Here is a 14,303-nt window from a genome sequence, read left to right as displayed (position 1 = left end):
GCTATCAAAATAGGGGCAAGACCCTTTTGGGGTAGGGGCGTGTTTGTTTTGGTGATTTAAAATGTCAACATTGGCTACCAGAAATCGCTTACCCCACCTTTAAGTGTTGGCTTTTGAATGCAGTGCCAAGTGTGTGACACTACAAAAGCACAATGGTCAAAAACATTAGTCTAGCACAGGTTAACACACACACAAAAACAACAACTGAAAATCAGCGCAATGGAATGAAAAACACTTTTTCCAGTGTAAAAAACAAGAGATACACTGGTATGAAAAAAAAATGCATGGTTTAAAGATGTGTTTAAAAAAGTCTTAGAAAAACAGTGGAAAAGCAGCACAGTGAAAATGGTTCCTTTACATTTGACAACTTGAGGCGCAGGGCAGTGGAATGAAAAACAATGCAATTTCAAAAGACACATTATTTTAACAAAGCAACTGCTTTCCAACTTGACAGTGCGTTTTTAGAATGTCATGTTGTACTCTCACGTCTTTTGCAGCATCTCACGAATGACACAGTGTTATTAAAATGTGGTGTTCAAATTAAAACTAGATGAGTAGCATAAAGTTCGTGAACAAACTTTGAAGTTGGCTTGAAAAAGCCTTGACTGAAAGTTTGAAGCAGTTGCAAAAGCTTGAAGTTTGAAAGTTTAGATAGATAGATTAGACAGATGTTTCTAGCTTGTTTAGATAGCATGTTTCTAGCAAGATAAGCATATTGTTAGAATGTTGCTAGCATGATTAGCATGTTGTTGGAATGCATGATTAGCATGTTGCTAGCATGATTCTAGCATGATTAACATGTTGCTAGCATGTTTCTAGCATTATTAGCATGTTGTTTGCATGTTTCTAGCATGATTAGCGTGTTACTAAAATGTTATTAGCATGATTACCATGTTGCTAACATGATTAACGTGTTGTTAGCATTTTGCCAGAATGTTATTAGCATGTTATCATGATTTTCATGTTGTTTGCATGTTGCTAGAATGTTTTATCATGATTAGCATTTTGCTAGCATGTGAGTGTTTTTAGAATGTTGCTAGCATGTTTTTAGCATGTTGATAACATGTTCGTAGCATGATTAGCATAGACAGATAGATTAGAAATATTACATGATAGATAGATAGATAGTGCGAATTCCAAACAGCTTTTTTGCGCCCTCGAAGGGTACTTCGGGAAGGGGACACCATTTGTAGGGATGTTCTAAAAGAAAGTGAAGAACTAAATCCATTCACGAAGGCCCCTTCCAGAAGTCCGTTAGCAAAGGCAACATGCAATGGTCACTTCACAGAAGTGATTTCCATTTGTGATCATGTGATCTTCAGTTAGGAGACCTTGCGATGCATTTTAAAGCAAAGTTGGGGTTGATTTGGATTTCACATACAGACGTAAGTAGAATAGGCTAATTACATTTGTCTTTATTTTAATGTAATACAAAATATTTTTTGTCAGTGATAGAAATATGATTTAAGTTTTTAGTTTAGTTTGAAAAAGTTTAATAGTAAATAACACACAATTAGACACTATTTGAATATAATAATAATAACAATAATAATAATAATAATAATAATAATAATAAATATTTATTTGCAACAACTGATGGAGTGCTGAATGCTGCACGCATGCGCAGCGTTGTCAAGGTAACATTTGGTCAGTCATTCCCTTCTCCAAGGGAGTTCCAAACGCTTATACGAGACAGTAATGCCCTGCACCCTTCAAAGAACACTCTCCAAGGGCTCTGCCCTTCGAATGCTCACTTCCGTTTGGAATTCACCCATAGATAGATAGATAGATAGATAGATAGATCTAGCTTTAAAGCTCTAGGAGGAGATACTGACTAAATTTTGGCTCAGAAGAAGAAGAAGCTTATAGCAGATCAGTAAGTTGGCTTTTTCAAGCCAACTTAATAAGTTCAACTTGTAAAAAAATAGGTCTCCGTCTCCAGACCATACATTATTTTCCCTCCATTCCATTGTCCCACGTCTCACGTTTTTCACGCAAAAACATGTCTATGTGAACTGGCCCACACTCTGCTTCACATCATGCCTAAGAACACCCCTTAATACAGGTAATATCCCAGAAACGCACAGCTTTAGTTACAGCACAGCTTCTGCAAACCAGCTTCTGGTTTGTTTTACCATTGCAAATGAAGACAGATAGAGAGGAAACAGGTTCGCAAACAGTGAGTCATATCCTACAGGTCCAGACATGCCGACAGACTATTTAGAGGAGCAGGTGGGACGGAGGGATGCAACAGAAAAAGAAAAAAAAAAACCTTAACAGCTGTAGTGTGGCTGCACACATGTATTTGTGTAAAGTAAGCAACACTATTTATTCTCTCCTGCTGCGGAGTGTGACTAGTGAGTGTGTTTGTCTAACAGACCGCTCCTGCGGTAAAGTGGATCGGGCCACTCTTAGGTCCTTCATCTCGCCTTCTGCCCGTTCTAGTCTCCAGGTCACCTCCTCCTGTTTCTGTTGCCATGCCAACAGTTGCTCCTGCATGGACTCGCATCGTTGTTGACATGACATGTTCTCCTCCTTCTCCCTCAGGTCTAGCCTTCAGGGGAAAGTGTGAACACATTGACTCACGATACATGTAACCATTTACACCCACATTAAACTAGATATCTGCACACGTCTGTGCTCACACAAAATAAATAGATCTGTTCCGATACCAAGAGTGCTGCCTCAATGCATAATGCCTACATACACCCTATCCTGCTGAAAAGAGGAACATATGTTGTGTTTTGGATGATTACATGTTGGTTGTCTTAGCAGATTTATTTGTTTCTTAACATTCACAGTTGATTCCAATAGAGCTGGCATTAGCACATGTTGCTATGCAAAAACAAAACACGAGCACAAACAAATACTGGGTTAACAGTTGTGCTGCTTAATATTTTTGTGGAAACCAATACATGTTTTTCAGGATTCTTCAATGAATAGAAATTTGAAAAGAACAGTAAAGGTCTTACTGACTCTAAACTTTTCAACAGCAGTATAGGCCTATATTTAAACTAACATACAAGTATTTTTCAATAAACAATAATTTAATATACACAATATATTACAATATACAGTAGTATACTGTTACTCTCTCTTTTTTTACTCGGCCAAGGAAAATAGTTACAAAATACATAAAAGTTGAATCAACTGAAGCTGGATCAATATCTGAGCTTGGTATTTCATTGTTGAATGAATTAACTTGTTTGAACGAATCAGTTAAATGAAAGATTCAATGACTGGTTTGTTTCACTTGTAAATTAATCTGTGTTTCTGAATGAACTGGTTGAAATAAAAAGATTTAATGAATAACTCATAAAGAGAGATTCACTTATTGCCACCTACTGATAATCTGCATCAGAAATCACTTTGTTGCCTGTAAATGTTTGTGAGGAAAAAAGGTCCATTGTCTATTGTCAGTAGTGTAGTAATGTATGAAGCACAGTTAACACATTAGTCACTTTCAAACCCAGCAGATTTCGGTTGGTGACCAACTTGAACCCAATGTAAAATATGCATGGTGAATTTTTCACTCACAAAAATTTCAGATTGCATGTATTCCTATTGAAACGGCTGGATTTTGTCCCGCAAAAATTCACTGAACAATGGCAAATGTGACCGTACCTTTACTCTAACCTCTTAGCAACCAAGTTGAATTTCAAAAAATTAATTATTTGGGTGGAATACAATGTTAAAGCTATAAGTTGTTAGTATTTGATAGGAATACTGCCTACGCTGTCACAAAACAACTAGGGTCCTAGAAAAGTGGATTGTGGTGGCCCTAAAACTGCAGGCTCTGGTACTACAGGATTACACCATTGTCAGTAGGCACATGGACAATAAGATGTAGTTGAGGTGAAAAGTTCTTCTTCACACTTAACACAAACTGAAAAATAATAATAATAATAATAAAACTTCCTTTGCCTGAACAAGGACTTCCTGGAGAAACCATTACATTTCTATTTCTCTCCCTTTATGACTGTCTGTCTATCTTTTCCCTGCAGGACAAAAGTAGGAAATTCCCTAACATAGCAGATCTTATCTGTTAGCCTCCAGCCTCCTCTCTCCCGATTGTGGAAGACACTTTAGGAAAAGGTGTGATAATGGCATACTTCCCATGAAGAACAGTTATCACATAAAGATCAGATAGTCTCCTCAAGACAGTGCAGCAGAAGATCTCTTCAGGCTCCTCTAAGAAGAACCAGGCACAGAAAAACAAAAGAGTTGGCCTTAGATGGCCTTAGATCTGAGCTAATGTCCTTAAGTCTGACAAAGATAAGCGCCATCCCACAGGCACGCTCACATCTGTGGATTTTTTTGTATGCTTGAATGTTGGGGATAAACCATTTTCCCAAAGTACACACTGGCTGCTTTGGAATGCCTAAACAATAAATGAAATGCTGAAGCTTAACATATGTTCACTATAAAGTCAAATACAAAATGAAAGCAATGTGGGGAGCACATGGGCTTCTCTGTGGGTGTTGCGGAGTTGGGGAGTCACTCTTTCATACTTTTTAAGTATGGAAGAGTGAGAACCATGGTTAAAGATGACAGGGGTCAGATTTAAAATAGATTCAGTCTGATATCTGTCATCAGAAAAAAGCATTAGCGCCTGTGACATATGAGTCTACTTTGCAGATATCGTGGCTCTTTAGGGATGGTGAAAATTAAAGGAGCTTTGAAAACCGAGATGTGAAGTGTGTGTGTATGTGAGGCTCTGAAACCCAAAGCCCAGTGAGTGGGAAGTGCTTCCATCTGCTATCACAGAACTTCACACGTAGATTAAGCCTGCTGAAACATTACAGAATTTAATATCTATACAATATCACTCCGTCTGAAACAGAGCTGTGATACATGGAGAGAAGGGGGAGGGCGTAAGACTTCAGAGCGCAGAACATCACTCACATATGTGCTACTTTCTAAGCTCAAAGGCATCGGGTCCTCTTTCACCTTTCTCTCATATCTGTCTTCTGTCCTTTATCCTCCTTTTGTAGTACCAGACAATTTCCACATATAAAGTACAAAGCAGAGCCTGAAACTGGCTGCAAACTTCAAACTTTTATTTCCTGTTCATTTTATTTCCAGGCTGCAATTTGTGCAGCCTTATTACAAAAATATCTTAATTACTTTATTTTATTATTTTTATTTATTTATTTGTAAAGGCATTTATAATGTTATAAAATATTTCTATTTCAAGTGAACGCTGTTCTTTTGAACTTTCAAGTGACTTTCTTTCTATTCTGTTTGTATGTGTATATATATATATATATATATATATGTATATATGTATTGTGTAAAGCATCAAATAGGCATTACAACAAGTAGCTTCAGCAAGAAATATTTTGTTTGATACAATTTATACATATACTCTTTTGGACCATGATTGTCACACAATTGTCATTTTTGGGTGGGTGAACTATACCTTTAATAATTTCGAGTGTTATCACTATGTCGGAGACACGCTAGCTTTCCCAAGGCAGACAAACTTAGAGTGGTTATAATCATTCGGGTTTAAATCACGCTCAAATTGATTTGATTTTGATGCAATATTTACACTGAAGCTCGCAGGCGGCTATAGTAAGGGGCGTGACATTTCCCGACCAGGAGCCGAGTGATGCCAATCACAACACACACTGGCCCAGCTAACCAATTTCGTATTTTAAGAAGGCGGGCCTTCATTTGATACAGGAACTATTCGAGCCATACCTTTAATAATTAATTGTATTAATTTTATTATTATTACTATGGAAATATTAAATTATTTCTTTAATGAAACGTTACTCTAAATAATAAACTAAAACTGCTAGTAGGTGGTGGAAAATGTCTTAATGATTAAGTCATCATTCATTCATTTGATTCGTTCAAATGGCTGATTCATTCAGGAGTGAAGTAAATGGTTCTTTATGAATGGTCGATTGAATCATTAGGCTTGTTCGACTTGAAGCGGATCATCACCATCAGATCGATCAGTGTGTCACATCAAAGTACCACAAGAGCTATAGAGAGCAGACGACTCCTTATGCTTTTGAATCGCTCTCGCGGTCCTTTGTTGTCATACACCGATTGGTCTGTGCAGCGCCGCTTCAAATCCTATGGCCAATGGTTCAACGCGTCAAATGGTTCACCCAATTCATTCAAAACGTGCATTAAGAAATGAAATGCCGCAGTGTGTTGCTCGGAGACGAACAGTTCTGCTTTGTCTCTATATTTTCGTTGGCAAAATTGAGCAAAACAGACAACATTGTGTCTAAAATGACACAATATTAACTGTTTAATCCCAAATTTTTCCCAGACATGAAAATATACAAATGATGTGTCATTAGTAACCCTTTGAAATAATCAATAATTCTTTTTTGACATTTTTTTGGAAAAGTGTGTGAAAAATTGTGTTTTATGGTCGGTCACAATTGTGACCGGTGGGATGAGGTGAGTACTGAATTAACATATTTCTGCAGTCATAAAAATTGTTAAATATTTTAGCCCAGCTATTTTAAACTGTTTGATCTTATTCTAGGGTTATTATTATGCATAAAAAACCTTATGCAACATTGATAGGAACACTGAGATAAAAAACTAAAAAAATTCAACCATCAACGCATTTCAAAATTGTTACCTTTTTGTAAAATATAACATCAAATTTTTATATTAGTGCTACCAGTATTATAACATCAATATTGTAAATTTTTGTAACATTTTAATTTTTAATTTAGTGCAATATTTTGTCATTGCAACATTTTAGTGTAATTTTCACTAGCAACTGCAATTGGATTTATATTGTAAACCTAAGTTCACTGTTATCCCACCGGTCACTATTGTGACCATCAACATGTTTACTCATTCTATGACCACACTCAACAAAACTGAATATATGTGAATTCATATATTAATACTAGACACCTTAAAGATAATGTGTACCAAAAATCTTTGACATATCTTTATGTTGACATACTTTACCACACTGTAAAAAAAATCCGTAAAATTAGCCTTTTGTTTTGGAGCTTTGATGCAGTTATCATCTTCTCAAGGTGCAAACAGGAAATAAACTGCTCCGGTCATGTGACAGTTTGCACTAATCATGTGAAACTGCACATATTTCATTGAGACCCTTTATTTTTTCCATATTTGCAGGAAGTGCACTAAAAACTCAGTCAGTAAGGTTTTTAGAGCTTTATAAATGAAAACCTTTTTTACAGTCACTATTGTGACGGGTGGGATTAAATGGGTTAAAATCGTACTTGCTGAACTGTTTTATAAGTTCAGTATCACATTTGCACTCGTGTGATATTGCACTTAGCCTATTGCTTAACTATATTATGTAAATATGAGACAAAAACTCAAACGGGGCATTTTTGCCACATATCTTGAATTTTAGGGACATTCTAACTACGTTCTCTAGGCTCCATCACGCAGTGAGTTGTTGCCCTGCCTCATATTTGTCATCAATAGACTTTATGAAATGTCAGATGACCCACATAGGTCTGGGGAGGGGCAAGTGCGTTAAATGCGTTAATAATTTTAACGCGTTATTTTTCACCATTAACACCACATTAGCATATTATAATGATTTCTAAAGAAATCTTCTGATGGAACGATTTCTGGCTGCTGAAAATTTTGATTTGCCATCATAAATTACATGTTAAAATATATTAAAGCATTTTATAGAAAATGTTAAAAAAGCTATTTTAAATTTTTATAAATATATATATATGTATATATTTTTTTTACTTTATTTTTGATCAAATAAATTTAGTCTTGGAGAATATAAGAGACATTTTTAAAAGACATAAAACATCTTACCAGGGGACTGATTTGTAGCTTTATGTGTATCAAATGAGATTTAACTTGTCTTCTATCCATGCAGTAGAAACCAGTCTAAATGATGATATTTTTAAAAACATGCTTAATGCCTGTAATGGAAAACTGGTATTTGTGTCTCTTTGTGTCTGAGGTCTCTTAGCCCTCTGTGAAAAGCTTTCAGGTCTTTTCAGCCTTTCTTTATCAGCGTGCCGTCCTCGCTTCAGACTGGTGAGCAATTGTGACAAACAGCACACAGCACTCCAAACCACATCCAGGAATGTGCATCAATCCACTGAGACACTTACAGATGACTGACAGACACTAGCAAACACTGTCTCCACCATGAACACACCCATGTCACACTAATATACAATAGTTCATGGTTGTGCACAGTTTAGTGGACCCTGACATCAATCAAAACAGACAAAATGTGACCAAAGAAGCTCAGCATGCCTCTATTTATAACTTCCTGGTCCATGTGAGTTCAGTATTTGTGTAAATCTGAGAAACTACTGTTTTTCTCTTCTCAGAGGAAAATTATATTTGCCAAGGTTGCTTTGTCATCTTATATTTATTTACTTCAAATGTCTCTGTCTGATGTTTCACATAAAAAAAAAAAAACAGAATTAGCTGCCAACGTATAAAACTTGGAAAATGACTACTATAGCTAACATTACTTTTTTAAAGTTAATAAAAGTAACTTTAAAATTAATAATTCATTTAAAAATATATTTTTTCAATATTTATGTTTTATACATAAATTATTTTATTATTTTTATTTTTATTCTCATTATTTATATTTACAGAATTCAGACCGAAATCTCTGCTTTTGGTTGCAGACCTTAAAGGGTTAGTTCACCCAAAAATGAAAATTCTCTCATTAATTACTCACCCTCATCTCATTCCAAACCCGTAAGACCTCCGTTCATCTTCGGAAAACAAATTAAGATATTTTTGATGCATTCTGACAGCTCTCTGACCCTCCCATAGACAGCAAGGGTACTACTAAGATCAACGTCCAGAAACGTAGCAAGGAGATCGGTAAAAGAATCCATGTGACATCAGGGATTTAACCGTAATATTACAAAGCTACGAGAATACTTTTTGTATGCAAAAGAAAAAAAAATAACGACTTTATTCAACAATTAGTCTCCAAACAGTGTATGTTGTTCTGTGTCAGGTGCGGCTGACACAGAACAACATACGCTGTTTGCGTTCAGTGGATACTCTCCAAAATGGCGTCAAAATGACGGGGAGGAGATGAATTGTTGAATAAAGTCGTTTTTTTTTTTCTTTTGCGCACAAAAAGTATTCTCGTAGATTCATAATATTACGGTTAACCCCCTGATGTCACATGGATTATTTTACCGATCTCCTTGCTACGTTTCTGGACGTTGATCGTGGTAGTACCCTTGCTGTCTATGGGAGGGTCAGAGAGCTGTCAGATTCCATCAAAAATATCTTAATTTGCGTTCCGAAGATGAACGGAGGTCTTACGGGTTTGGAACGACATGAGGGGAATTAATGACAGAATTTTTATTTTTGGGTGAACTATCCCTTTAATATCTTGACTTTTAATATCAACTGTGTTGTGACATTGAGATATTTGTGATTTTTATTTTTTATGGTTGTACCTCTCAATGGCGGCCGTCTGTTCACTCCACAACACTCGCAGATCCTCCTTCTCCACGGATTTTATCCTGCAAGACAACAAAGATGTGTTTTTATTTAAAGCATCGGCCACTAACATCTGTTCCCTCTTTCCTCTATTGCCTATGAGTGCGCGAGAGATATTGAAAAAATTCCCCTTCCCCAAAAAAGTCATCCAAGCATGTCCCCCTGGCATCTGCTTCTAACACCAGCAACTCAGCGTGAGCAGCTAAACAATGACGTGTAAACGAGTGTAGCCAAGGGCATGTCCATGTGTGAAGTTAACAGGTACCATCGAGGGTATAATGGGTGTTGAAATCTCACTGAGTGAGAGGGAGAAGGTGAAAAAGAAAGAAAGCAGGTGGAAAAGAGGTGGAAACACAATTTGACATACAGCTGTTAAGTGTTTTTTTTTATTTTTTTTTATATCCCTCTGTAGTTTGAATTATAATGTGAAACTTGGTTAGCAAGCACAGAAGTGACCAGAGTGTATGCAGGAGTCTAATAAAACACAGAATAAAATCAATAGTGGCGCCAAGTGATATTATGTTATTATGATCAGCGCCGTTGAGGAAGAACTAATCACTGGAGTTTGTGGCTTCAATTATTTGAACGGTATTCACACATTTCCACTAATCCTCAAGTATTTTATGCACTACCATTTACAGACATTTTTTTCCCACGTAATTCTATTATTGTTCAATTTCATTTATTTTTATTCAGATTTACCCGTACATAAACACGTCAGATAGACGGCCTCTTCATGTCATAACAGAATCATCTGCAAAGTGGATCAAACTTTGTTGCTGCAAGTCAAAAGTCTGGCTAAGCGAGACTATTAATATGCTAACAGGGGGCTTTTGTGTGCCTGTGTGTGTATGAGCGTGTATTCGTTTCATGCATGCCAGACAGTGTTTACATGTGTGTCTATCACTCTCAGTGCTTCAACTCATTAATTCACCATGACATTCTCAAATTCTGCATGCTAGTCTAGCAATTGTGTCATGCAACTTCCAAACATTTGCTTCACATGTACAAACTTGTTTTTCTTTCATGGTGGGGACTTACCATTGACCTATTCTATTCTATTCTATTCAACAATATAATTTCTTTCTTCTACCACTAAAATGTCAAAGAAAACTTTCTGCATTTAACACATTTTCATTATTGTCATTATTGAGGGTGCTAAAATCAATAGCACCCTCAGTTAATGGTGTAATAATGGCATTTCATTGCAGATTTGGCAAACTATCCAGTGTTTTATGGTTTGCGCTCTGCAGATTGGTTTCTATTTCAACATCTTTTGCAGCGTTGAGCAATGTAGACAATCACAGACATATCTGTTGATTTCTTGAACCCAACAGCCAATCAGAGGCATTTAAGTTAGAATCCACTCACTGCTCAAATCGCCGCAGTTTTTGTTCAGGTGTTTCATTCAGCGTGAATCATCTCATTATAACAAAGTGTAGACACAATGTAAATAAGAGATTCATTGTGCAGCATTGAGAACTCTTGCGCTCTTGCGCCATACCAATAGATGGCACAAATATATTATTTATATAGTGTATATATATATATATATTAACCTTACGTGCCCAACCGCACCGCACTCATAACAGCGCATCTCACCTGTGCTCGCATACAACATAAACGACCTGCCTTCATACATGCATCGAAACGACACGTTTAGCGTTTGCGAATTTAAAAACATAAACACTTGTCGCCTAAACGACAGCACATGTTTCAAATTTGCATTTTTGCAGCCAAGTGGAACCATTCTGATTCCACTGGCAAGTTTCCCAAAACGCGTTAGCTCACGCTCAATTTCAGCATCAGGAATGAACGGCGGAACATTTGAAATGGTCACTTTACTTGTTGGAGTCATTAATGGTTGAACATGAACAAAAGCGCCACTTACCGAAATCCCGCTTTCAATCATACGGTAGACTAGTAGTTCATCCTTGAGAAAAACCACCACCGCTTTATTCATTCGGGACGCAGAGACAATATTTTCATGTCCCACTTTCTCAGCCACCTCTAACAGCACGTCTTCCACAGATTCTCCATTATTCGTGACACACCTAATACCATGACGGAGTGACAGAGATGACGCCTGCACACTCAAGTGCGACGCCATCTCCGTCCTGCAACGACAATATTAGCCTATTATACACGAACAAAAATTTGAAATTTGTCGAATCAAACAAAAATCTAACTAATCCTGCGAAAATAAACACATAGAAACCCTTCCAAAAAAACTCCCAAGAGATTAGTTAGGAAAAAAACTTTCAATTTTCCCTCTCACCGTGATCACCCTCCCACACTACCGCTTCCCAGCATGGAGAGAGAGAGAGAGAGAGAGAGAGAGAGAGAGCGAGAGCGAGTGAGAGAGAGAGAGAGCGAGAGAGAGCACACCCTCACTAATTTAAGAAGCACCCTCAGTGATTTGATTCTGGAGTCAGGTCTGGCAGCACCTTTTATTTTTAATTTTATTTATTTTTTATTCTGTGAATAAAACTGGAAAGTTTGGTGTATGTAAGTGCTACTCAAGTGGAGATTTTTGGTTCAGTGGATGACCAAAAAAACGTATTCTGAGAAAGCGATATGTATTTAAATCTACAGACTCAATAGATAAAGTGTAATAAAATAAACACTCAAATGTGTACTTTGTTTTAATTCAAATACTCTGAAGGAAGACAAGTTACAGAAGCAAAATAGCCCAAATCTCAACAATGACCAACAATATGTTTTTTTCCTAAACTGTCTTGCCTTAAAATTAATTATTTTAGATTTAGACAGTATTATTTTTAACTTACGTAGACAAAATATTATAAATTGTATACATTTCAGCCATTATCTGCCTTAACGTGAAAATAATCATCAGTATTGGTAAGTAATGTGTTGGTGCTTCCATTGTCCCTGCAATGAAGGTAAAACCTGACCCACTCACACCTACACACAAGCACTCAACCCAGATGACTTCAGACACATGGCTCCTCAGACAAATTCTCCCTCTGGCTCTAAGACCAACCTTCCTGTCGATCAGGACATAAGCAAAGACCTTGCATGTCTTAGCCTGGTTTCTAATAAACGGAAAGTCTCCTCTCATCTTTCTTCTTTTCTTGCCCTCTGCAAAACATCTACACCACACAAAGCTCCTGGCCTAATGTTAAGCACAACATAGCAGAGAAATCCTTGCATTGCTAAGTTGAATAACAATCAGTCTCTCGCTCTCTGTCTCATTCCCTCATTCTCTAGTTTCTCCAATTCTCTCTCAATGTGCAGTACGGTATAGATTCCCTGAGGGTGTCATCTGTCAACTGTTAAGCCTTCTGCATCCCCCCATCAGCCCACCCCAACTCACAAATATTTTTCACCTTCTTACACCAACACTTCCCAACAGCCCCATTGGTTCCCTCAATGCCAGGAGAATCAGGGGAGTATGTGTCTCCCAACTGAGCTGGTATCTCCTGAGCGAGCTTGAAGGTGATGGTGTTTAGAAGATTGGTGAAGACCTTTCTTCCTTTGTTTATTATGGTTGCTTGAAGGTTTCGCTGAGTTCTGTGACACACTGCTATCTGACAGTGGGTTAAGATAACCTTTTATTTCCCCTGGATCTCTGTGACACTAGAGATAAGAGTGAGGGGGAGAGGAAAAGGGAATGAGAGAGAAAGAGTAAGTGATTATAGGATTAACATGTTAAGGATGGATGTCTCCGTTTGAATGAAAACATGACAGCTGTCAGGTCAAGTGGACCTGAAAACAAGAACGCAATCTGTAACTCTCACATACTCACTAGACAACTGATTCTTACCAAAGAATGGATTAGAATTGAAGGAAATAAATGAATGATCTGAGTAACCTTTGCTCATACTTAGAGTGAGGGATTTCATCAAACCCCACTGAACTCTGGCATACACCATTTGTGCTACAGATATGAATGATCCCCCAAATCATGTATCTTGTTGAGGGGAGGTGTGCTATAACTGTATCTTTCTAAGTGAATAGAAAAATGTTAAAACAAACCCATAGACTTTGAAAACGGGAACAAAATAATATCCACAATATAACAATAATTCAAATTTGGAAGTAGGCATCACTCAATATGGCTGAGAATTAATACAGATTTACTGAATCAATTCTGATTTAAATTTAAGTCAAAAATAAAAAAGTATCAAATTAAGTAGGCTAAATATAATATATGTATATACATACTCAAAGTACAGACACAAATAACGTATCTACTGATATGTGTGAGGGGAAATGTAATTTGTGACAGTAGGCTATATGCAGTTTAAGTAAGGGATAATCAACGGCTAGCCGTGTGTTAAAGGATTTTAAATGCACGACGTGGAGGCAAAGAATCGCCCGACGCGAAGTGCATTTAAAATCCTTGAACGCACGGCTAGCCATTGATTATCCCGCTTATTCCATGGTCATTTGCCAAGTTATAGAAAAGTTAAAACTAGTATTGCTCTTTGCAGCACAATATTTGACCGAATGGGTAAAAATGACAGTTATTTTCATCAGTTACGGCACGTTAGCGCTAGCATTCTGCCCGCTTCAAATCATACAAAGAGATGAAATAGTGCGGTAAGACCACATTTATTTTAATTAATTATAGCATGTATTTAAATTAATTATCGATCAATCGTTTGAGAGAGAGAGAGAGAGAGAGAGAGAGACAGAGAGAGATGACAGTTGTGTGTAGCTGCGTCTGCGCGCCTCTCTGTACAAACAATTAATTCTGTACAAATTACTCTGACCTCTCTCTCTGTGTGTGTGTGTGTGTGTGCGCGCGAGTGATGCGTGTTGGTTAGTGTGCATCAATTAAAGCAGCGCATTAATATAGAACG

General features: G+C 37.1%; 1 pseudogene; it reads right to left on the bottom strand.

Annotated features, from left to right (window-relative positions):
• Positions 1 to 14,303, bottom strand: part of LOC107745420 (trichohyalin-like) — a 182,819-nt pseudogene that overhangs the window by 39,875 nt on the left and 128,641 nt on the right.

The sequence above is a fragment of the Sinocyclocheilus rhinocerous genome, unplaced genomic scaffold, assembly GCF_001515625.1.
Source record: "Sinocyclocheilus rhinocerous isolate Xijiao unplaced genomic scaffold, SAMN03320098_v1.1 scaffold3303, whole genome shotgun sequence".
NCBI lineage: Eukaryota > Metazoa > Chordata > Actinopteri > Cypriniformes > Cyprinidae > Sinocyclocheilus > Sinocyclocheilus rhinocerous.
Note: the sequence above shows the minus strand (reverse complement) of the source record. Positions and strands in the feature narration are given on the sequence as shown.